We start from the raw sequence: 24,010 nt of genomic DNA, 5'->3' as shown, positions 1-24,010 counted from the left end.
ATTCCAATCGATTGAGTCCCAACTTCAATCGATTAGGAAGTCTGATTTTGGCCTGAAAAGCTTGATTTCAGCATTTTAAGTTACTTCGAGTCCTGTTAACCACTCCAAACCCCTTGGAATATATTTGTATACTTTTAGGGGGAGTTTTTCATGATGAAAATAAGTATGGATTGGTTAAGAGAAACCAAAGTGAAGTTTAGGATAAGGGTTAGTTTCAATTCTGAATTTTGGAACCTTAAAACTTTAAGTTTTGATTTTCAAGGATCATTAACCATTTTTAACCCTTTGGAATATATTTGTATACACTTAGGGGGAGTTTTCACGATGAAAACAAGCATGAATTGGTTAATGTCGACTTAGGTGAAGTTTAGGTTGAGGTTTAGTTTCATTATTGAATTTTGAACCTCAAAACTTCGAGTTTTGATTTTCCTAATTATTTAGGAACCCCAAGTCATTATTGGTGCAATGATAGAAGTTTGACCATATTTTTAGGGGGAGTTACTCTTTGAAAACATAAAAATCTTTTCAAAAGACCTTGGAAGGGGGTTAAACCTTCGTGATGAATTAATACTCAGGGTCGAGTATTGGGGAGCAATGGAAGATTGGTTATCCTCATTGATAGGATGATAAATACTCTCGGATGAGCATTATGGAGTAGATTATTGCTCAAGGGGGGGCATTGGGTTAAGGAAGGGGATCAGACCTTCATTGGTAAAGTGAAAAATGCTCTTGAATGAGCATTGAGAAAATAATTACTGCTCAAGGGGGAGCATTGAATACAATGAATGGGAGTTTCATTGGCAAGTTGATGCATGCTCTAGGATGAGAATTGTGGAGTAAATTATAGCTCAAGGGGGAGCTTTGGCGGCAATGAAGAATATGAGATCCTCATTGTGGGTGATCCTGTCTGAGAAGCTGACCGTGAAGGAGATCCGGAAGAAGGAAACCCACCGTACTGATGAAGAATAATGCCGGTAAAACCTCGACCCAAGAAACCCAAAGCGGATCGGAAGAAAACCAGAGTCACCGAAGGAAATCTGATAAGTAGGAAGAAATCCCCGTCCAGATAGAAGAAAGTCGAACTCTCAGGCTCCCGAGGCTCCCTGCACACAAGAGACCAACCAACACTATCGTCAGTGACCTAAGACCGGGGTGGGAATCCCTGGCTAGGCCCTCCGACGCTCAAGTTAGTGATCTCTCTTGATGTCAAGGAAGGAAGAAGAAAGAAGATGAACAGTAGCCAGAAAATTAGGGTTGCGAAAGTACACAATGATGTGAACTTACCTTGCCAACGGAGAGGATTCCCCCTTTTATACCACTTCATATAACCTCCGTAGTCATGAAGTGGACCCCGGTTCGTTAGAGTTTGTTATGAGATGACGTCAGTTGTGTACTTGTGGGGAATCACTTTTAAGGAATCTTTTTTGTACCCCAGATGTATCTTCTTTGTCGTTTAGCGCCTGCAGGACAAGATGAAAGCATATTTCCCGCCAAAATATATATTCTCTATCATGAATTATTCTATCGATATATTCATGTATGATTCTTCTTCATATGACTTCTTATTTTTATCTTTGTTGTGTCAAAAATTAATATTTTATTCAACATGTTTCTAAAGTATTCATTGAAGGAACTGTGTGGGTTCTTTACTCGAAAGAACCCTTTTGACCGATATTGGTCTATCTTTGCTCTGGAGTATGTATCGGTCGTTATTGGCTTATCTTCATACGGCAGACATGTATCGACCGATATGGGCTTACCTTTGTTCGGCAGGCCTGTATCGATCGATATTGGTCTATCTTTGTTCTGGAGGTATGTCCCGACCAATATTGGCTTACCTTCATACGGCAGGCATGTATCGACCGATATTGGCCTACCTTTGTTCTGAAGGTATGTCCCGACCAATATTGGCTTACCTTCATACGACAAACATGTATCGACCGATATTGGCCTACCTTCGTTCGGCAGGCATGTATCGACCGATATTGGCCTACCTTTATTCTAAAGGTATGCCCCGACCAATATTAGCTTACCTTCATACGGCAGGCATGTATCGACCGATATTGGCCTACCTTTGCTCTGGAGTATGTATTCATTATTGGCCTACCTCCTTTGACTCTTTCTTCCTTTTCTTTCCTCATATGAAGACCCTTAAAACCTAACCCACATCAGTGGGGTTGTTAACAACATATGAGGTTGTAAATAACGTAGAGTTAACTCTTATAGAGAAGAGTTGGTTTTCTGGTTTGATGTGTGACAAAGGGGGAGAATGGAAGGTTAAGTAAGACCTTCATCCCAATCAGGGGGAGTTTGCCCTCTAGGAAAGGGAGAGAATGAAGGAAACCTTCATTCATGCCTTGTCATGAAAGGGTTAAGGTTATGAGATTTAGCCTTGGTATAAAGAAGAGTTTAAGGCTATGGGATTTAACCTTGTGATAAAGAAGAGATTAAGGCTATGAGATTTAGCCTTGTGATAAAGAAGAGGTTAAGGCTATGGGATTTAGCCTAACTTAAAGGATTGTCAAACATCAAAAAGGGGGAGATTGTTGGGGCAATTTCCCTAGGTCAAGGTTGACCAGTTTGACTAAGCTTGAGTTGAGTCAAGCTTGAGTCGAGATTTGAGTTTTGATGTTCGACAATATATAGAGATTGCTAGAGCAATCATCCGATTGTGGAGATGGTCAAAGGGTTGATCAGGTTGATGAGAATACAAGTCAAGTAGGTCAGGGATGACAGGAGACTTGACCGGGTAAGTCCTAACTGGAGTTTAGGCAGTGGTGGAAGTCCTAACTGGATCTTGGCAAGGAGAAAGTCCTGGTGAGGAGCCAGGCAATCGGAAAGTCCAAGTGTGATCTTGGCAAAAGTTGTAAGTCCAAGCATGTGGTCTTGGCAAGATAAGTACAAGTGTGACTTGGCAAGGAGAACTCGATAACTAGGATGAGGCCTAAGGAAGCTCTTGAAGGCAAGACGTGAAGGATGGGAGATATCCGAGGGACGCAAGGCTGATGGAGGAGGCTAGAAGGCTAGTTCGAGGTTGGTCGAGTGTGGTGGTATAATCCGACAACTAGGATGAGGCCAAAGGAAGCTCCTAAAGGCAAGGCATGAAGGATGGGAGATATCCGAGAGACGCAAGGCTGATGGAGGAGGCTAGAAGGCTAGTTCGAGGTTGGTCAGGTGTGGCCAATTGCTAGGCATGGAGACCCAACAGGCCACGGTTGACTGGGAGTTGGGTTTGGGAATTTGGACTTGAGTTTGAGTCAAGTCCAGGCTGGTCAATCGATCAGGTGATCGATTGAACCAGAGTCCAATCGATCAGTGGATCGATTGGAGTGTGCTACGATTGTGGGAAGGCCCAATCGATCGGTAGATCGATTGGGATATGAAATCGTGGGCACAGAAGCATTCCTTATCGATCAGACGATCGATTGGGAGCTGTCAATCGATCGGTCGATCGATTGGGCAGGGGAGTTCTCGCGCGATCGCAAGAACACAGAAAGCTTCTGAATCGATCCACCGATCGATTCAGATGATCCCAATAGATCAATCGATCTATTGGGATTCGACCGTTGGGCATGATGCAGGTGATGGACGGCTGCGATGGAGCGGTGCTGACGTGGCAATCGATTGGGGATCGATTGGATCGATTGAGAGCACTGTTTAAAGCCTTGGCGGAGCGTTTTCTCCATAGTACTTTGTGTTCTTCTCCTGCGAGCTCACAGCGATTTTTTAGCGATCTTCTCCGAGCTTCTCCACCAGTTCTTGAAGGCTCTTGGGGTGCATCTCCAAGGTTCAAGAGGCAACAACAATCAACAAGTAAGCAAGAAGAAGAGTGTATTTCAGTTGTATTTTTGTATCTTCTTCTTGTGTGAGTGTTGTAGTGTTTTGTGTGTTTGTATGAGGCTTCTCCGCCTTCGGCTACGACCGAGAAGGAGTGTTTCATAGTGGAGGAGTGAGTCGGTGTGTGGATCCTTGAATTAGTCACCTCTTCTTGAGGTGGATACCAAGTAAACCCTAGGTGTTAGCGTGTTGGTTTGTTGTGTGTTTGTCTTCGAGTTTTCCGCTGCATATCAAGACAAAGCAAATCAACGCAAGCGCGAAGAAATGCTATTCACCCCCCTCTAGCGGGCACAAAGGTCCTAACAACCTTGAACACCACAGATCTGACAGCGCCCAAGATAACGATTGGGACTAGACAGCTTGATGTGCAGGAGGACACGTAGATAGTCTAGGAGTAGATAAGTGCGGCTGATGGGACATCGACGGAACCTGCTGGCAACCACCACGAAAGTTTAAATACCGATTATGAGAATTCCTTGCTAGAGCCACAAGAGTAGTCATTGGCGTCAAAGATGGAGATGGTGTTGAGACTTTTAATTGGGCTTCATAGCTGAGGAGCTACTTGAATAGCTCATTAAAAGTAATAGGGCGTCACGAACTTGCAGAGCATGTGAGATATTGCAATAATCTTGGCTAAGACCATTCAGGACATGAATGGAGAGCTCATCAAAATTAACTTTGACATTCATAAGTACAAGAGCGTCAATATTTCCTTTGATGTTCGGCATATAATCAGTGATAGATTTGTTACTCTGTTGAGGGCTGGCAAGATTTTGACAATGAATCAAAATCCTGCCACGTGAGGGAGCAACATAGGTTTTCTCCAGCGTCTGCCATGTGTCTCTAGATGAAGTTGATGAAGAAATAAATTGTACAAGAGTAGGAGACATCGAACCTATAATAGCGTTGAGGAGAAGTTGATCCTGACGGAGCCAGAGAATATGATCAGGATTTTCCTGAGGGAGTGTGGTGTCCATAGGTGTTATCTGTAGGGGGCAAGGATGTGAGGTATCAACAAAACCTAGTAAGTCATATCCGAATAGAAGAGACATGAACTCCAAGTGCCAAGCAGAGTAATTAGAGATGGTGAGTTTCAACGGTGCTTGAGCATTGACGTTGAGAACCACAATGACGGAAGGTGAATCAGGAGTATTTGTGAGAGATAGCCGGCGAGTGATGTTGTCGGCGGTAGCCATTGTAGAAGGCGACTGATGGATATTGTGGAGAAAAGAAAAAAAAGATTGCTGTTAAGCTTAGCGCTCTGATATCATATTGACAATAGAATTTATACACTCTATTAATGATAATATGTGGTATATAAATACCATTACAAAGTGAAAAATAGGAAAACACATAAAATAGGAAAACATATAAAATACTATGAAACAAATAAGTATTTCCTAATAATAATTATTCTCTAATAATTAGGAAACAAATAAATATTTCTTAATAATAATTATTCTCTAATAACTAGGAAACAAATAAGTATTTATTAATAATAATTATTGCCTAATGGTGGACGAGAATGATGGCATGAGAATCAAGTCAACGAGTTCGGTGCATTCGAGGGACGATAAGCTGCGGAAGAGTACGCTGGTGGAGCGAGAAGGATGCGTGCATCGCTTCCGAGGGATGAGAAGCTGGAGCAGAAGTTTGCTCGAGGAGAAGGCTGAAGTTGGGTTTGGAGCAACTTTGTCACGCCCCGGGGGAGTCTCTGTCCGAAGAAATTTCGGCAGCACCTCCCCTGTACGGGTGACAATTTGAAACATTTCTACAGACACAATATACCTCAGCCACAGGCGGCTAAAATATACACACAACCACGCAGTTTATATGCAGCCTACTCGGCTGTACCAAAACCAAACACAGCGAAAAATAATATAAAACCAAATACAAACCAAAATACAAGACTGCTAGCCGGGTAGGCTTACACCACACAACAACACAACACTCCGGAAACAAAACCGGAACACAAAGCCAAATACACACATATTATATACCAAGATAAAAATAAACAAAATGTGGAGACTGGTCTTCTAATGTGACGTGGGGACCGGCAGACAGGATACTCCAAGCGACTCCATAAACAACCTGGTACCTGAAAAAGATAGTGTCCACGGGGGTGAGTTTAACAACTCAGCAGATACCTATTTGACATGTATAGTAAACTATAACAAATGGTAATAACTATGGAGTACAGTCTCTTGGACAAAAGCTGAAAGATGCACAATAGAAAAGGCTGAAGAGAACTGTACTCACCAGGGCCTCCTATCATAATAGTCAGGTCGTTAGATCGAGAGTATCCTAAATCCTGTATGTATGTCAAACATATGCATCCATCCAAATGTAGCATATAAATGCAACATACACAATCAGTAAATGCATAAATCCATATGATGTCAATGATGGGTCCTGGTCACCCATGACGCCAGTCAGCTATCTCACACACCATGGTGAGACCGAGTGGGTAGGACTGTGACAACCGTGCACTATGACATCACTACTCCTGATGAGTGACTGAGTGGACAGGATGCTGTCGGAGTACACCTATCCTCCTACCCCAAATCATAAATGGGGGAGCGCAATGCTCTCATCTCCCGGTGCACAATGACGGGGAGGGATCCAACGTGCTACCACGCTGCAGTACACTACCCATGAGCGTCCCAGCGGAGCACCACCAAGCAAATCTGACGTGCTACCACGCTGCGTCACGCTACCCATGAGCGTCCAGCGGAGCACCGACAGAGATGAAACTGGCGATGTGCTCAACAACAATGGAGTAGACTATCGCGCAACATGCAATCATGCGAATGGTGCATGACACTAAGCATGGAAATATCCTGAACCAATCCATATATATAAAATGTGTACCCTAGTATTAATAAGTCAAATCCACAAATCTAGGGTATACAGGTCAGCTATGGTATAAATAAAAACCTAGGTCCTGAACATCATAAGGCAGGATATGTCACTACCTCTATGAACAAATATATAATCATGTGAGTACTAACATAAAATGCATAGTAGGTGAGCTAACAAGCATATAACAGGTATCCGGTAGCAACATATCAAAACAAGGATAAACATAATTATTACTAAAGGCTATAACTTACTAAACATATCAACATGACATTATCAAAGATAAGTCAAGGTACCCGCCTCCAATGTAGATTGAGCTAATCAACCTCTATGTCGATGTGCTCGTCCCGAATCCGAATCCTGTAATAAACCGTACGGTTTAGCTAAGTTTTATTATAAATAAAATAGCTAAGCCAAAAATCCTAATCCAAATAAAAACTATGTTTTTATTTCCATTGGATTGTCCATATTTTCCTGCATAGCTAATCTCAGTATGAGTAAATCTAACTCGATTAGCTAATCCTATTAAACCAGGAAACCTTAATCCATCGATCAATTAACCAATAACCAATCCATCCCTAAATTATCAATCTACTGCATAATGAATCAAATCAAACCAAACAACTCACCCAAATTTAAATGCTCTGCTGTAGGACTTGCAACCAAAGAACCCTACTGCTGGCCTGAGCTAGGTGGATCCACTGATTTCCCCAATCAAGTACCCTACATTACAATCATCACAATTAGGCAATATCACATAACAAGCTCGAACCCCAACCAGCACTTACCTAAATCCAAATACCCTTCTGTTAACTCACGATCGAAGGGTTCTCTGCCGGAACAGGGTGATCAGAGTCGTGGCTCGCCTGTGAATGATGTTGGCCTCACGAAAACAACAGTGGCACCAACCGATCAAAACCGTGGCACCTTCCTAATGAAATCACTGATGCTTGCTCACCTCACTGCTATCTTATTTGGATCAGACAACAAGAAGAAACCGAGGGCACGGTGCTACTAGCGACAGTGAGGTTGAGGCGTCGCGACTGTGAACCCAAATCTAGAGCACTGGCGATCTGGTGGCGACAAATCCGAGCTAGGTCTCCTCTCCCAGATCCGGTGGACGACAATGAAATAAGGCAAGATCTGCGCCGGCGGAATGAAAGAGACTGGATCTGCGCCGACGACACCGAACAGAGGAGATAAGAATCGGTGTCGGGCAGAGGAAATCGCGTGAGGAAGAGATCGGCTTTTCCTTGGCTCTCGTCGGTCGGCGATGAGATGCTCCGCGTGTGGTTTGTGCCGACAGAGGAAGAGAAGAAGAAGAGGGGAGAAAAGAATCGGGAGAAGAAAAAGGGAAACCGTCCGACGTCGGTTAGGGCACGGCTTGGCGTCGGGGATGGCTCGGAGAGGAATGGCTAGGGCACGCGTGAGGGGGGAGAAGGAAACGGCAGGGGAGAGGAGAAGAAGAAAATAAAAGAAAAGAAAAAGAAAAGGAAATGATTTAAAGAAAATAAATATTTCCTCGTTAAAACGGGGTAGCCTAAACAGGCTTTCCCGGGCCCAGTTTTTATCCCCGTAAACTCATCCATACGAGCTCCGAAAAATTCTCGAAAAATTTCTAAAAATTTTGGAAAATTCCCTTAAGGTGTTACGCCCATTTTCGGTATTTTACAAACTCTGGAAGATCGGAGCATCACCCAAGTGACTAGAGATGAAAATTGCTCGAGGAGAAGGAAGATCAGCTAAGGAGCTGGTTTGCCTCAGGGAAGGCACCTTCAATGACTTGGAAGGCGCCTTCCATGAACAGTGCCAAAGACGTCTTCCAACCGATTGAAGGCATCTTCCAGTGACCATTATGTTGGTGCAATCATGCTCTGGAAGTTTCAATGTGTTGACAATTATTTAAGTTTAGGTTAATACGGTGGAACTAACATGCATTGTGAGTTTGCAGGAGGAGTTTCTTGCAGGTCAAAAGACCAGATGCAAGAGAAGACCAAGAAGGTCGAGGACTGGATTCTTGGCAAAAAGAGTTCTTGCAGGTCAGAAGACCAGATGCAAGGCAAGAGAAGTCCAAGAAGGTCGGGGACCGGATTCTTGGCAAGAGAAGCTCCTGCAAGTCACAAGATTATGTGTGTGATAGGCTCACTGTCAGAGAACGACTGGAAAATCGATTCAGACATGGCTGTGCGGCAAATTGCCTCTGAATCGATCAGCCGATCGATTGAAGTTAAGGCAATCGATTGGCTGATCGATTGGTAAAGTTCTCGCGACGCGAGATGGGTCCGGATCGATCACCGATCGATTCCTTGAATCGATCGCCGATCGATCGCGGAACATTCTGCGCGAAGCGATCGCTCAATCGATCGACCGATCGATTCAAAGTCAATCGATCGGCCGATCGATCGGAAACGATCTGCGCGAAGCACAGAACGAATCGATCACCGATCGATTCAATGTATTGAATCGATCGGCCAATCGATTCAAGCAGCTGCGATTTCATGAGCAAGCGGCTGAATCGATTCAAACGCTGCCTCAAATCGATCCAAGTCAAATGAAAGAATCTGCACCGTCGATCTTGACGCGATGGCTTCCAACGGATAGTTGTGAATCGATTGGAATATTACCTCAATCGATCCACGGCGACGGCGGCGTGAGAAACGGCTAGTTTTCTCAACGTATAAAGCACGGAAAGAAACGGGAAAACAAACACAACGAAAACCTTACTGTTTCATTGCTCTCCAAGCCTTTTGAAAGCTCTCAAGTGATCAAGATTCAAAGCAAAGGGTTCAAGCTCCTCTCCTCAACGTGCTGAAATCTCACCTGCAAAGAAGAAGCTGATTAAAGCTTGTAATCCTTCTCTACTTCTTCTTTGTAGCGTTTGTGATATTTATTTTGAAGAAAAGGGAGAGGTGTATTTCTGTTAAGGTTTCTCCACCTTCGGTGTGATTCCGAGAAGGAGGGTTTTCGATAGTGAAAGAGTGTGAGTGGTGTGGATCCTTGGATTAGTCACCTCCTTGAGGAGGTGGATACCAAGTAAATACCGGTGTTAGCATTGCCTTCAGATTTCCGCTGTGCAAAACAAAGTTGGTCAGCAAAAGAAGTGAGCCATTCACCCCCCCCCTAGCTCAACCGATCCTAACACATTAGCCTAAGATAAAGTGTAGGATCAGAAAGAATGCTAGAGGCAAGGTGAATAGCGATCGTCGATAAATTCGAATTTAAACAAAGTTACGCAGTGAAAAATGGAAGAAACAAAAATGCTAACACAAGTTGGTTTTACTTGTTTCAGAGCCTTCGATGATCCTACTCCAAGGCCCGCACTCGTCGAGTGCTTTCATTGGGCAATCCACTAATAGTTCATAAAATGTGTTACAAGATAAGTACAAGAACAAAAAATAAGGTTACCAACTATAAGGAAAATATAAAAATCTAAGTCACTGGTTGTCAGAGAAACTTTACAGTGTCGTAGGAGCTTTTTCAGAGCACTGCGCAAGAAGGAAATTTGTCACAATTGTTGTTCTAAAGCTCCGGGTTGAAGACCTTTAAATAGGTCCATTCCGAGCGCCCCGACCATGTGGCTTGGCCAATCGATGCACTCCAGGTTAGCTAGTGGATGATTTTTCGGGTCTAGGCGCTTGCAACCTTCTTGGGTCAGCCTCCTCCTAGAGTCTGGACCAGCTCCAGGCGCCCGGAGTCCTTTTCTTTAGCAGTCTTCTCCCTATAAGAAAAAGTTAGTCTGGGAAATCAAAGGTTATATCTACCCTGCAAAATAGATTTAACACAACATAGTAGATAAGGTAGTAATTAGATCCTATCTCCTCGAGACCAGGATCTAGTCAAGATCTCAACTTAGACTTTCTAAATGGACCTAAGTTGGATCGATACCTATAGTTCCCTCAATGGAGAAAGCTGTTGGATTAATACGCACGTGAGAGAGGGGGTGAATCATGTGATTTTTAAAAACTTGATTTCTCATTTTTTAAATCACGAGTGCGAATGCAGCGGAAAGTAAATAAGAAATCGAAAACAAAAATCACAAGAAAACACAATCGGTTTACTTGGTTCGGAGCCTTCGGTGACTCCTACACTAAGACCTAGGTCTCGCGGACCTACTAATGGGTAATCCACTAAAAACTTCTTCCGGTACCTTCGGAAGAGGAAATCGAGCAAAAAATGGATTAGAACAAGTGCAATACACTGCACTTGTTCATTTACAGAAATTAAGTATACAAACAAAATTCATTATCAACACTTAAGGATAGAAATGGGAGAGCTCATGTGTCGTTGTCGATCTACCGACCACGATCGAAAGTCCTCGGAACAGTCATCAGGCACAGTAGCTTTGCAACAGAGTTATAGCAGAAGCCTGGAGTAGTCAGAAGCTCTAACGGATACGCAGTAGCTCGTATATCAGTGTTCGTTCAAAGCCTTCTCGAGACTACCTTAAATAGTGCTTGGAAGGCGCCTTCTATAGCTGTTGAAGGCGCCTTCAACCTGGTAAATTTGATCTTGAGCAACTCGGCACTTATCCGAGACTGCGTCTAAAATTTATCCTATGGAAGGCGCCTTCCATAGCCATGGAAGGTACCTTTTATGAACAGTATGAAGGTGCCTTCACTGCTTGAATGCGCCTTTAGATACTATTCATCTGAAGGCAAATTTTCTCCTTTGTCATACAAACAATGTTAGTCCAAATAACCTTCAACACAAGGATAATAATAATTAATAATAAAGAGTAATAATTAGTTCTTATCCTCCCAGGACCAGGAACTAGTCAAGGTCTCAGTTTAGAGATCCCAAATGGACCTAAATTGGACCAACGCCTACTGTCCCTCAACCGGGACGCGCCCTCACAAGGTCACTCTTCTCTAGTTACTTACCTTAACTTACCAATTTACCAGACATCTTGTCAGTCCATCGACTTATCTAGACTTCATGTCAGCTATCCGATCGGCCCATTGACCTAGTTGGACTTCTTGCCAGATATCTGGTCAGCTTGTCGAGCTATCTAGACTTTGTACCAACTATCTGATCATCCCGTTGACCTAGTTGGATTTCTTGCTAGATATCTAGTCATCCCATCGATCTATCTGGACTTTTCCTACATAGTTAATCAAGTGGTTATATCACAACAAAACCTAACTCAACTTACTTGTCATTGATCAAAACCTGAGTTAGACCATTAGTGCAAACTGCACCAACAGTCTTCCCCTTTTTGATGTAATGACAATCTGGGTTAAGTTACGAAAAAATACAAACATAAATAGGCAAATGATATGGTTTAAGTAATTTGGATTTCGGTGTTTACTAACTTTTCGGTGTTTGCTAACTTAATCCCTAACCCTCCCACTTTGACATTCATCAAAAACATGAATAGACAACTATGCAAAAAAAATGTCCTAAGTAATCAAAAAAAAATTTGACAATAGGATAATTTTCAGGATAACTTGGGGAAGTTTAAAAATTTTAAAATATGTTCAAAATAGTTTTGAAAACTCTTATCATTTCAAAATGATAAAGTATAGAGAATAATTATTAAGAAGCTTAAAAGTGAAAAATAAGTTTTGCAAGAAAGAGACTTTTCCAAAGCGTTTTCAAAGATATCTTTTAAAGCAGTTTTCAAAAATTAGAATAGGTTTCAAATTGATTATTTAAAGACATCTTAAAACAGATTTTAAAATACTTTATATCAGAATTTTCACAAGGTTAATAAACTTAAAAATTTTAAAATCTACTAATCTTTTTTAAAAAAAATTAAGAGTTTTGAGCATGGAAAAAAACTGTAAAAAAATTCTTCCAAATTTTTTTTTTAAAATGCTAGGTTTTGCAACAATGAAACTTTTCCAAGAATAAAAAGTATATTTCAAGAATAAAATTTAAAATACTAAGTGTTGCACCAATTGGTAAAACTTTTCAAAAATATTTTAAAAAAATGGTTTAAAGTAGTTTACAAAAAAAATTAAACCAGTTGTCAAATTTTATTTTCAAAACCTATGAATTAAGTAATAACAGAGTTTTTTAACACATATTTTCAAAGGTGGATTTATGAAAAGTATAAGTGTGATTTGAAGATAATTTTTAGAAATATTTTGAAAATCAATCCTCCCTTTGAACCTGATATTATTTTAAAATAATCTAATCAACTATAAATTGTCCTTAACTGTCTAACTGTTAGTTACTAACTAACTATCAGAAGATAATAATGTTAACTTGGTTAGTCAGGTTAAGTCTTTTTTATCTAGTTAATGTTTGACTAAATTGAATTACTTAACCTGATCAATATAAATTTGGTATTTAACCCGATCACTATAAATTTGGTATTTAACCCCTAAGCTTATGTTGATGCATTGATATAAGCATCTAAAGTCTAGGCAATCTGCCTATGCATATCACCCCTCTCTAAGTTTTGGCAATACACAAACAAGGTAGCCCTAATGTGTTGGTGAGATGCTCAAGTCTTAAATTTATAGGAACATGCTTTCTATGAATTTGATCTAGACTAAGACTAAAATTGATTTTGAAAATTCTAAAAAAAAAGGAATTTTGAGATAAATGTAAGAAAAAAATTTTACCCTAGAATTTGCAAATTATTTGAAAAATAATTTTAAAAATAGTGGTCCTAGTCTATTAAACATAATCATGATTCAACAAATAGACTGAAGGGAAAAATGACTGTAGATAGTAAGTAAAAAAATATACAATGTATAATAGTGTATGTAACATGATTAGGTTTGATTATCGTCAACAGGTGGTGGTGGTAGGGGTCGCTCAGGTGCTCGCAGAGTTTGAAGAATCTGTTCAAATATGGTATTCATGTCATTTTAGAGAGAAGTAAATCCTGTGGTTATCTCCCCCTGGAGTGTGTTGAATCCATCCGAGACTGACTTCTAAAGCTGTGCAAAGGACTCCTCAAGTCGAGCGAGTCAATCCTCGACGGATAGTGATGTCGAGGGCTAGGTCAAGGTCGAGGGCTAGGTCAGAGTCAAAGGATGTCCCAAGAGCTCCTTAGCCGTAAACGCTGGCCACTCCTCTCCCTCGACTGGAAATCATCCTCGACCTTGACTGGTATAGCTGGCTATGACCCAGCTCTCCAAGCTAGAACCCCCTGAGCAGTGATGTCTATATACACTAAAGCTAGCTGACGCAGACCAATCTCGTTATACGCATTAAGCGAACTAGACATACCCTGGGTCATATCTACTCCTATGGTTGAAAATATGTATGCCAAGATGTGATAATAGGGCATATGAACCTGACGCCTAGTGACGAGACTAGATGCATGAATGACATTGTGAAATATGTGTAATGTAATATCAATGTCAAGGTGTTGGCATAGTGCATACAGAAAAAATGAATGAGACGGCCGCATCATCGCAACATTGCGAGATGTAATCGACAGAAGGCAGTAGTCAGGACTCAATATAGGATATAGTCTTGGACCCTAAGAGAGAGTGAACTAAAGTCAATCATTGTAGGTAGTCTCTCCTCCCCAAAAAAATACATATAGATAGTATCTAATGTAATATGGGCGTAGGGCTCGCCAAATGGCAAATCCCTACCAGGGTAGCATAAAAATATGTATGTAGATCTCCTAAGTCCTAAGCTATCATATAATAAGGTGGGGAAAAAGTTAAAGTCCTTTTCTCCAACTCTGGTGGAGTAGGTCAAATCATCAATCTTAATTAGATTGTTATAAAATTGTGCACACATGTATAAATTTATTGCATGACTACAGTAAACTAGTCTATCTAACTGATAGTAATCAATAATCTCTCTAATTGGTGCACAATACTGGGTAAAGAAAGTCCTACTCAGAAACCTAGATTTTAAGGCAACATGTGTATGCTATAAAAAAGACAATCTAAGTTGCTCAATGGGGAATCTGGCATCAGTAGATGGAGTATTACTAGGCCTAAGGGCATCATGTCATCTTTTCCTAATTTTATACAAGCATATAAGCACAAATTGACAAAGAAAACATATATGAACTAAGTATTGACGAGATAAACTAAGTTGAGGTATACCTAGGAGGCATTTTGAGGTTTTGGGATGAAGAATCACGAGAGAAAGTGACTGGAAGGCGCCTTGTTGCGTCTGAAATTGTGAACAAAGAAACGCTTTGTTCACTGAAAAAATCCTGCTCGAATGCCTTCTGAAGCACATAGAAGGTGCCTTCAGCCGACCGAAGGTGCCTTCGATCGGTTAGGGCGGGATTTTTCCCGCTCTTCCAAGGGCACCTCCAGTTGACTTGAAGGAGCCTTCGATTAGCATTTTTTTTATTTTAAGGTTTAATTTTAAGTTTAATTTAAATTTTAGTTTAATTTTAAATTTAAGTTTAATTTTAATTTTAATTTTTAAGTTTAATTTTAATTTTAATTTTAATTTTTAATTTTTAATTTTTAATTTTATGTTTAAGTTTAATTTTTAATTTTAGATTTAATTTTAGTTTAAGTTTAATTTTTTATTTAAGGTTAAGTTTAATTTTTTATTTTAGGTTTAAGTTAATTTCCTTTTAATTTTAGATTTAATTTTAATTTTTTAATTTTAGGTTTAATTTAAGTTTAAGTTTAATTTTTTAATTTAAGGTTAAGTTTAATTTTTGAGTTTAGCTTTAAGTTAATTTTTTTTTATTTTAGGTTTAATTTTAATTTTTTAATTTTAGGTTTAATTTAAGTTTAAGTTTTGATTTTAGGTCCTTAGTCATCTCACCCGATCTGCGTTTTCATTCAAGGAATCCTATAATTTTAGGTATTTGAACACGATTGTCGACGCTCCTCTGGCACGATTTATACCGCCGAGGACTACACGATTTCCATGTAGCCAGGTGGTAATCACAACTTCGAGATGTCGATTCTTACAAAAATCGCAACGTCGTCGCTATTTCTCCATGCTTTTTCTTTTAAAAAAATGGATCTGATACCACTGTTCGTTCTTTTTGACAGCATGGAAAAAAACAAAACAAAGCAATAACCACTCACAGTGATCTCCCAAAGAAATCAAAGAAGAACCGCAGGACGTCGTTGTTGTCGAAAGCATGATCACAGGTAATCAAAAAGTGCCTCAAGGTTCACGAGCCAAATCCCCAGCCTCTTGTATGTTCTTCTTTTCTCGACGCACCTCTGATCACCGTTGCCTCTGCCTTCACCTTATGCTCTCTCCCCCGATTGCTCTTGGACGCCATCATAAATAGCAAGCAAAACATCAGTTACCAACCGATGCTTTGATGGATGGCTTTCAATGGAGGAAGATGAAGGTGAATGGGCACCCCTTCATCTTCCTGACATTGCAACTGATGCAACGTCTAACAATAGACAAGTAAATCATAGAGAGCATTTTACTTTAGCACAGTGGTCATCATTTGTATGGGAGAGATCAGACACCTAATGAAATATTTTATTGATCCTAAGACCTAATGAAATAACTGCTCATATATAGTTACCAACTATGCCACCCATAAAAGTTAATATTGACACTACTAGAGGTCCAATTAATAATAAGAATTTGATAACATGGAATACGAGCAACTTATAGAGCCTTTGAACGCAATCATTGACAAACACCTAAGACAGTCGTCTCATACTTAATCGGATTTCATTCGACTATACTCCTCACCATAGGCATCCGCCCCATACTTAATCAAAATTCATTCAACTACACTCCTCAGTCTGACTTAAAGGGTTGACATGTGATGGTACCGGGGTTATTCTTTGAGATGTAGGTCTTGCTTCTCGACTAACCAGACTCAATTCCCGAACAATCAGCATCCTCGAGCACAGAACAACCCGTAGCACCCGACATTCCTAAGGGCTCGCCATCCCCGAGCACCGAACTTTTGCCTCCGGATAAGCAAACCCGAGTAGAGGTTCATTTCTCGAACACTAAAGTTTTGCCTCCAAACAAGTATACCTAAGTAGAGGTTCATTTCCTAAACACTAAAAAAAATGTAGATCCGCTACATTAATGACCCCTCTAGTGTCGACCTCACAGATATGGAGGGAGGTACATGCAGGTATACAGGCGTCAGGTGCATGGTGGGGTAAACCCTAGGTCGTTAGTTCCTGAGAATCGACCTCTGGCCATTATGCCAGAGATGTCATGCACCCACCGTCTGTGCTACGCCCTGGGGGCCATTTCCTGAACACTAAAGTTTTGCCTCCACTAAGCTCTCTAATACTCTTCTTTCTCTCACATTTCTGTGAGCTTTCCTATTCCTCCACTTGGTACTGATTTGAGCGTCGAAGTGGCTACGCTAGTAAAGTCGGACAACCATAATGTGCTTTTCCTCTCAGGCTGCTAGATCTCAAAAATTTAGGAGGAATTGTTACTTCGATTGAGGAGGAGCCCGAGCAAGCGGAAATGACACTCAACTTTTACTGATCTTCTCGAGTGGGGTTGTGTTCTATGTCTAGTTGCATATTTTTACTGATCTTCCTGGGCAGGACCACTTTAACAATCTTCTTAACACTTGGTCTTATCAATTTTTATAATCAGACTTCATTTGACTTCGCTTCTCAATCCGAGTTGAAGAGGGGACATGTGATGTAGCTAAGGTAAGGTAAGCCCACTCAAGGGGAGGTTGTTGTTACTCTCTTGGATCAGTGCAATATGTCTTTTGACCACAACCTTTGATGAATACCCTAGGCAGCTGCCTCATACTTAATTGAATTTCATTAGATTACACTCTTTAGTCTGACTTGAAGGGGGGAATGTGATGGTACCCGTGTTATTCTTCGAGAGGCCGGTCTTGCTTCTCAACCGGCTAGACTAAATTCCCAAGCACTCAACATTCCTGAGAACTCAACACCCTTGAGCACCAATCATTCCCGAGGGCTTGCCATCCCGAGCATCGAAGTTCTGCCTCGAGATAAGCATCCCCGAGTATTATAGGTTCATTTCTCAAATGCTAAATATTCGTCTCCGGATAGGCATCCTCAAGCATTGAGGATGGACACTCCTGAGCACGAAGTATTGGTCTTCAAATTAACATTCCAAAGCACTAAAGGTTCATTTCCCGAACACTAAAGATTCGTCTCCAGATAGACATCCTTGAGCACTGAGGATGGACACTCCTGAGCACCAAGTATCGATCTTCAGATTGACATCCCCAAGCGCTAGAGGTTCATTTCCCGAACACTAAAGATCCGCCTTTGGATAGCCATCTTTGAGAACCGAGGATGGACACTCTTGAGAACCAAGTGTCGATCTTTAGATTGGCATTCGCGAGCATTAGAGGTTCATTTCCCTAAAACTAAAGATCCACCTCCAAATAGGCATCCTCGAGCATGAAGATGGATACTCCTGAACACCAAGTGTCGGTCTTCAGATTGGCATCCTGAATACTAAAAGTTAGTTGTTCTCTCAAGTACTCAGTCTAGCGATATCTCAATCGGACTCGGGCAAGTCATATAGGATCTGATCCCCAAGTACTTAGCACTCATTCCAATTTTGTACGACTTCGACTTCCAACAACTTACCGAGAGATGCATGTAACGGTGGTCGAATTTGGTTCCCTAACTTACCTTCAGGTGGATAGCTAATGAACATGTGGCATACCATGAGGAGATCCCCATAATAGCAGTTGGATTTGGTTCCCTAACCAATCTCCATGTGGATAGCTGAGGAGTATGTGGCGGCCCACATGGAGATTCTTTCCAATGGTTGTCCCCTAACTACCTATCAAATGGATAACTGATGAATATGTGGCAACTCATGTGGAGATTCCCCTCAACGATTGTCTCTTAATTCCCCCTCGGAAGGAGGGCTAGCAGATGCGCGCTACCTATGTTAGCATTCTTGGAGGCACAACTCATTGACTGTCGATTCTTGGTTCCCTAACCGCCTATCCAAGGAAAGCCATGTGTATATTCCTTTTCCTGGCTATATAATAGCCGAAGGAGGTGAATTACATGTATGGTTTTCCTCTTGCATGCAGAGGCAACTCTTCTCTACTAAACTCTAATACTCTTTATTTCTTTCTCTCGCGTCTCTACGAGTTTTCCTATTCCTCCACTTGGTACTAACTTGAGCTTTGGAGTGACTGTGTTATTAAGCCAGCCAACCCTACCATTCTTTACCTCTTAGGCCGCTAGATATTAGACTTTTAGGAGATGATCGTAGCTTTCAGAGAGGAGGAGCCAAGCAAGTGAAAAGGACACCATCAACTATCATACCAGTAAGAGAAATCCTAATTGATGCAGGATTTGTTGGCACAATATCTCTTGGGTCAAGTTGACCAGGTTGACTAAGCTTGAGTTGGCTCAAGTTTGAGTCTTGATGTTTGGGTTTCGATGTTTGACAATATAGGGAGATTGCAAATGCAATCATCCTATTAGGGAGTTTGTTGGTGTAATTCCCCTCTAGTCAAAGGATTGACCGGATACTTGGCACGAGGAAATCCAGATGGGTCAAGGGTGACCGGACATCTGGTGGAAGTCCAAGTGGGTCAAGATTGACCGGACACTTGGCACGAGGAGAAAAGTCCAAGTGGGTCAAAGGATTGACCGAACACTTGGTGACGAAGTCTCTGTTGGTGCGGGAAGCATCTGACGATCGAACATATGTTTTGATCATGTCAAAGGGTTCAAAGTTAAGGTGCTTTGTGTTGGTTGTGTTGGTTGCTACTCGGAAAGCCTAGAGGTTCCACTGTACAAAAATTTTGTACAAAGGTCTGAACCTTTTCCTAGCTACCATGTGTTCTTTTAAATTAAATTTTGGATCGCCTGCGGAACTTAACACGTTTGATCCAAAACTTAATCTATTTGTTCTTTTAGGTTTTGACTTGGATCTCCTGCGGAACTTAACACGTTCGACCCAAATCACCTTAAGTTATTAATTCCATTAAATATTAATTTCCATAATTGGTTCCCAGTACTGACGTGGCGAGGCACACGGCCTTCTTGGATATGGGAGCAACCACCACCGACTAGACAAAACTTTTTATAGAAATCTAATATTTAATTTCCTAAAATAACTTTAGGTTAACCAAAAAGAACAATCAAATCACAAGGAAAAGAAAAAACAAAAGAACACAACATCGAAAAACATATTCGAAATTCTAGAACGTAAGCCTCTTGTATTTGGTATTATTTCCATAAATAACTAGCATGATGCGGAAAGAAAAATTACTAGTTATACCTTGTAGAAAAACCTCTTGATCTTCTACCGTATTCCTCTTCTAACCTCGGACGTTGTGTGGGCAACGATCTTCCGAGATGAGAAACCACTAACCACCTTCTTCTCCTCCTAGCTAGGTTCGGCCACAAAGAAAGAAGCTTCACCAAGGACGAAGAATAAAACACTAACCAAGCTCCAAGGGATACAAGCTTTCTCTCCTTCTTCTTCTTCTTCTCCAAGTAGTATCCGGCCACCACAAGAACTCCAAGCAAGAGATAGGTTTCGGCCACCACAAAAGAGGAAGAAAGGAAGAGGATGGACGACCACAATAATTTTCTTCAAGGATGAAGAATTTCGGCCACCACCAATGCTCCAAGGGATGCTAGAGACGAGACTTGCTTTCTCTCCTTCTTCTCCTTCCTTGATCTGGCCACAAACAAAAGCTCCACCAAGAAGATAGGTTTCGGCCAACAAGAGGAGAAGAGAGAAAGGGAAGGGCCGGCCACCACACCAAGGAAAAGAGGGAGGAAAAATAATAGAGGTTATACCCATGAAGGCACCCTCACCTCTTCTTTTATATTCCTTGGCCTAGGCAAATTAGGAAATTTAATTACAAAATTTCCTTAATTCTTTTGCCATGTAAAGAAAAATTATTTTAATTAAAACAATTTTCTTCTTTTAAAACAATGGCCGGCCACTTTAAAAAAAAAAATAAAACAAGGAGAGTTTTAATTAATTAAAACTTCCTAATTTGTCTCCAGAAATTTTATAAAAAATTTCTCCAATAATTTTTATCCCTTTTATGATTGGTTTATAAAAAGAAATTTCTATAATTTTAATTTTTCAACATGTGAATAATTTATAAAGAAGAGAAATAAAATATCCTTTCTAATCTACAAATAAGGAAAGAGATTTAATCTCTTTCTTTAATCTTTTGTAGAGACTTATAAAAGAGATATTTTAATTTTTATACGGTTGGGGATTCAGTGTTCCTTAGAGTAGCTCCCATGAAGGGAGTGATGCGTTTTGGGAAGAAGGGCAAACTAAGTCCCAGATATGTGGGACCATACCTTATCAGCAGAAGAGTGGAGAAGGTAGCATATGAGTTAGAGCTACCCCAGGAAATGTCAGCTGTCCACAACGTATTTCATGTCTCTATGCTGAAGAAGCATACCCCAGATGCCACCCAGGTGATTGAGCCCCAGTCGGTACAGATCCGCGAAGACCTCAGCTATGACAGTCGGCTTATTCAAATAATAGACCGGGCAGTTAAGAAATTGCGGAACAAGGAAGTACAATTAGTCAAAGTTATTTGGCACAGTCACACAGCAGAAGAAGCAACCTCGGAGACAGAAGCAAGTATGAGACAGAAATACCCAGAGTTATTCTAAGTTCGAGGACGAACTTTTTATAAGGTATGGGGGATTGTAATGCCCGAAAATTCTCAAAATTATTTTTGAAATATTCTATAATTTTTTCTAGAATTTTAGGATATTTTTATAGAATTTTTAGAGCAGCGAAGGTAGCAAAAACAAATAGAACCGTAAAATAGCCTACGCGGGAATTGAACCCGAGACCTATTGGGTTCTATGACTTATGGTGAACCTTAGTAACTAGGTGAACCCAGCAGGGCCGTGCTGAAAGGAAAGGGAAACAATTAAATTTATATTCAAGTTGGGCCGGAATTACCACTTAATATAAATAAGAAATTATTAAGTGAGGGTTTTATTTTAATCGTGATTCTCTTCTCCTCAACCCTCACCGCCGCCCACTCCTCCTTCCCCTCCCTCTCTCGGCGCACCAAGCCAAGGGTTCTAGGAGCACCTCCTGGCAACATCAAGGGCACGAGGACGCTCCCCTCCGCGAGAGGAACGCATAGACGCGAGAAGATCGTTGAAGAGATCTCTCCTCCATGAAACCTAGCGATTAGAATCGTAAGAAATTACGAACAGGAGGTAAGAAATCCCTCACCTGCAGTATAAGTAGCTCTCGTGTGAATTTCATGTATTAGTTTAGTAATATGTAGATTATCGACACAAAGGATGCGAATTAGCGCATACCAAGTGTTCGATTTAAATGGTTTAGCACAGAAAAATGCAGCTTAGGCATTTTAGTAGCCTAAATAAATGCAATAGAAGCATTTTATAGCTTATTTAGTCTTGCTCCAGCTTTTACAGGACTAGATGTCCAATGGGAGGGCTCCCACAGTCGCCTCTAGGTTTAGATAACCTAGTTCTAGGTTTAGACAACCTAGTAAAAGCAAGACAAGAATTTATTAGCTTATGTTCAGTATTTTACTTTTCAGTGGCACTGTACTGGATTAGATATCCATTGGGTTAGGCTCCCACAGTCGTCCCTAGGTTATATTCGGGACTTGCAAACCCGGGTTTAGTTAGGGATGCGCGCACAGCACGTACAGTTGCCGGGCCCATTAGCAGCATGATTATGTATTTTCATCTACTATATGTATAGTTTTTTTTGTAACTCTCACAAATCAGTTGCGTATACAGTTTAATTCAGCACTAGCTTAGTTAGTTTAGCTTAGTTCATGTTTCAGCTCAGCTCTTTCGCATGAATATGTATGATAGCTCTATGTTCAGTTTCTGTTACACATGCTTTAGATAACAGTATGCCATGACTAGCTTTGATTTCTATGTATGATAGCATGTCAGGTTTCAGTCTAACCAGTGTTTTTTTTTCAATAGCATATTTTAAAAGCATATTGCATCGAATGCATGTTTTTGTGAGGTAGATGGTTTCTTACTAAGCTCTCAAGCTTACAAATACTTTTTCCTTATACTGCAGATAAAGGTAAAGGAAAGATGGACTAGCGGAGGCTGGAGGGCAATGCGATGAAGATGTGTGTGGATGGAACTTGGAATAAAGATCTTAGGAATTTTAGCAAGTTTTGTTTTAAGCATTAGAACTTTTCAGTGTTTTAACATTCGCACTTTAGTATGTTAATTGCTATGAATTAGTAACCATGCACTCTATTAAGCTTAGAACACTATTTGTATGACGTTAGAATGTTAGTTATTATTGTTAGGGTGTTCTTAGTCATTTTTGGAGTCATTATATGTGATTTGGCACGAGACAGTGCTGAAATCAGGCTTCTGGTGTGAAATCAGAAACCCCAATCGATCGGCCGATCGATTGGGGCTACTTGTTCGGGAACAGTAGGCCTCTGGATCGATCAGCTGATCGATCCAGCAAATTCTGTCGCGAACAGAAGGCTCTGGGATCGATCACTGGATCGATTGGCTAGTCTGGATCGATCAGCCGATCGATCCAGGATATTGCCCTAGCACAGTAGCGTGCTGGATCGATCACTCGATCGATCCAACCTAAGCCCCACATACAGTAGCCACCTGGATCGATCCACGGATCGATCCGGCCATTCCAATCGATTCGTGGGTCGATTGGGAGGCCTGATATCAGCAAGAAACTCTTAGTTAAGTTCCTTGACCATTGGGGGATGTAATATGTGTCATGAAAAGTTTAGATTACACCCCTTAGCACATGTAGAACCAAGAAATGACGATAGTTTAGCAAAATTTTAATTAGTACAGCTTCCGCACTTAGATTTAATGATGGTCATGGAATAGTTAGCACAGATTAATGTAACGATCGGCCTCACAGCTTAGCCAGTAGAAGGTGGGTCGTTACAGCACATTCTCCTAAGTCCTTCAAATCGAATTGTTTGGATAATCATACCCTTACGTCCGATAACACTTTGACATTGTTGCCAATTAACAAAATGTCATCTACATATAGTACAAGAAATACCACCACGTTTCCGTTACACTTCTTGTATACACAAGACTCATCCGAATACTGAATAAATTCATATGACTGGATTACTTCATTAAACCGGATGTTCCAAGATCTTGAAGCTTGCTTCAGTCCATAAATGGACCGATTGAGCTTGCACACTATATGCTCTTTGCATTTTTCAATGAACCCTTCTGGTTGCTTCATATGAATGTTTTCTTCAAAACTTCCGTTAAGGAAAGCTGTCTTGACATCCATTTTTCAAATCTCATAATCCAAATGAGCGGCTATGGATAAGAGTATCCGGATAGACTTTAACATGGCTACCGACGAAAAACTCTCATCATAATCGATTCCCTCTTTCTGAGTATACTCTTTCGCAACAAGCCTTGCTTTGAAGGTTTCTACCTTCCCGTCTGTCCCTCTTTTC

The sequence above is a fragment of the Zingiber officinale genome, chromosome 10A, assembly GCF_018446385.1.
Source record: "Zingiber officinale cultivar Zhangliang chromosome 10A, Zo_v1.1, whole genome shotgun sequence".
Lineage (NCBI taxonomy): Eukaryota > Viridiplantae > Streptophyta > Magnoliopsida > Zingiberales > Zingiberaceae > Zingiber > Zingiber officinale.
Note: the sequence above shows the minus strand (reverse complement) of the source record.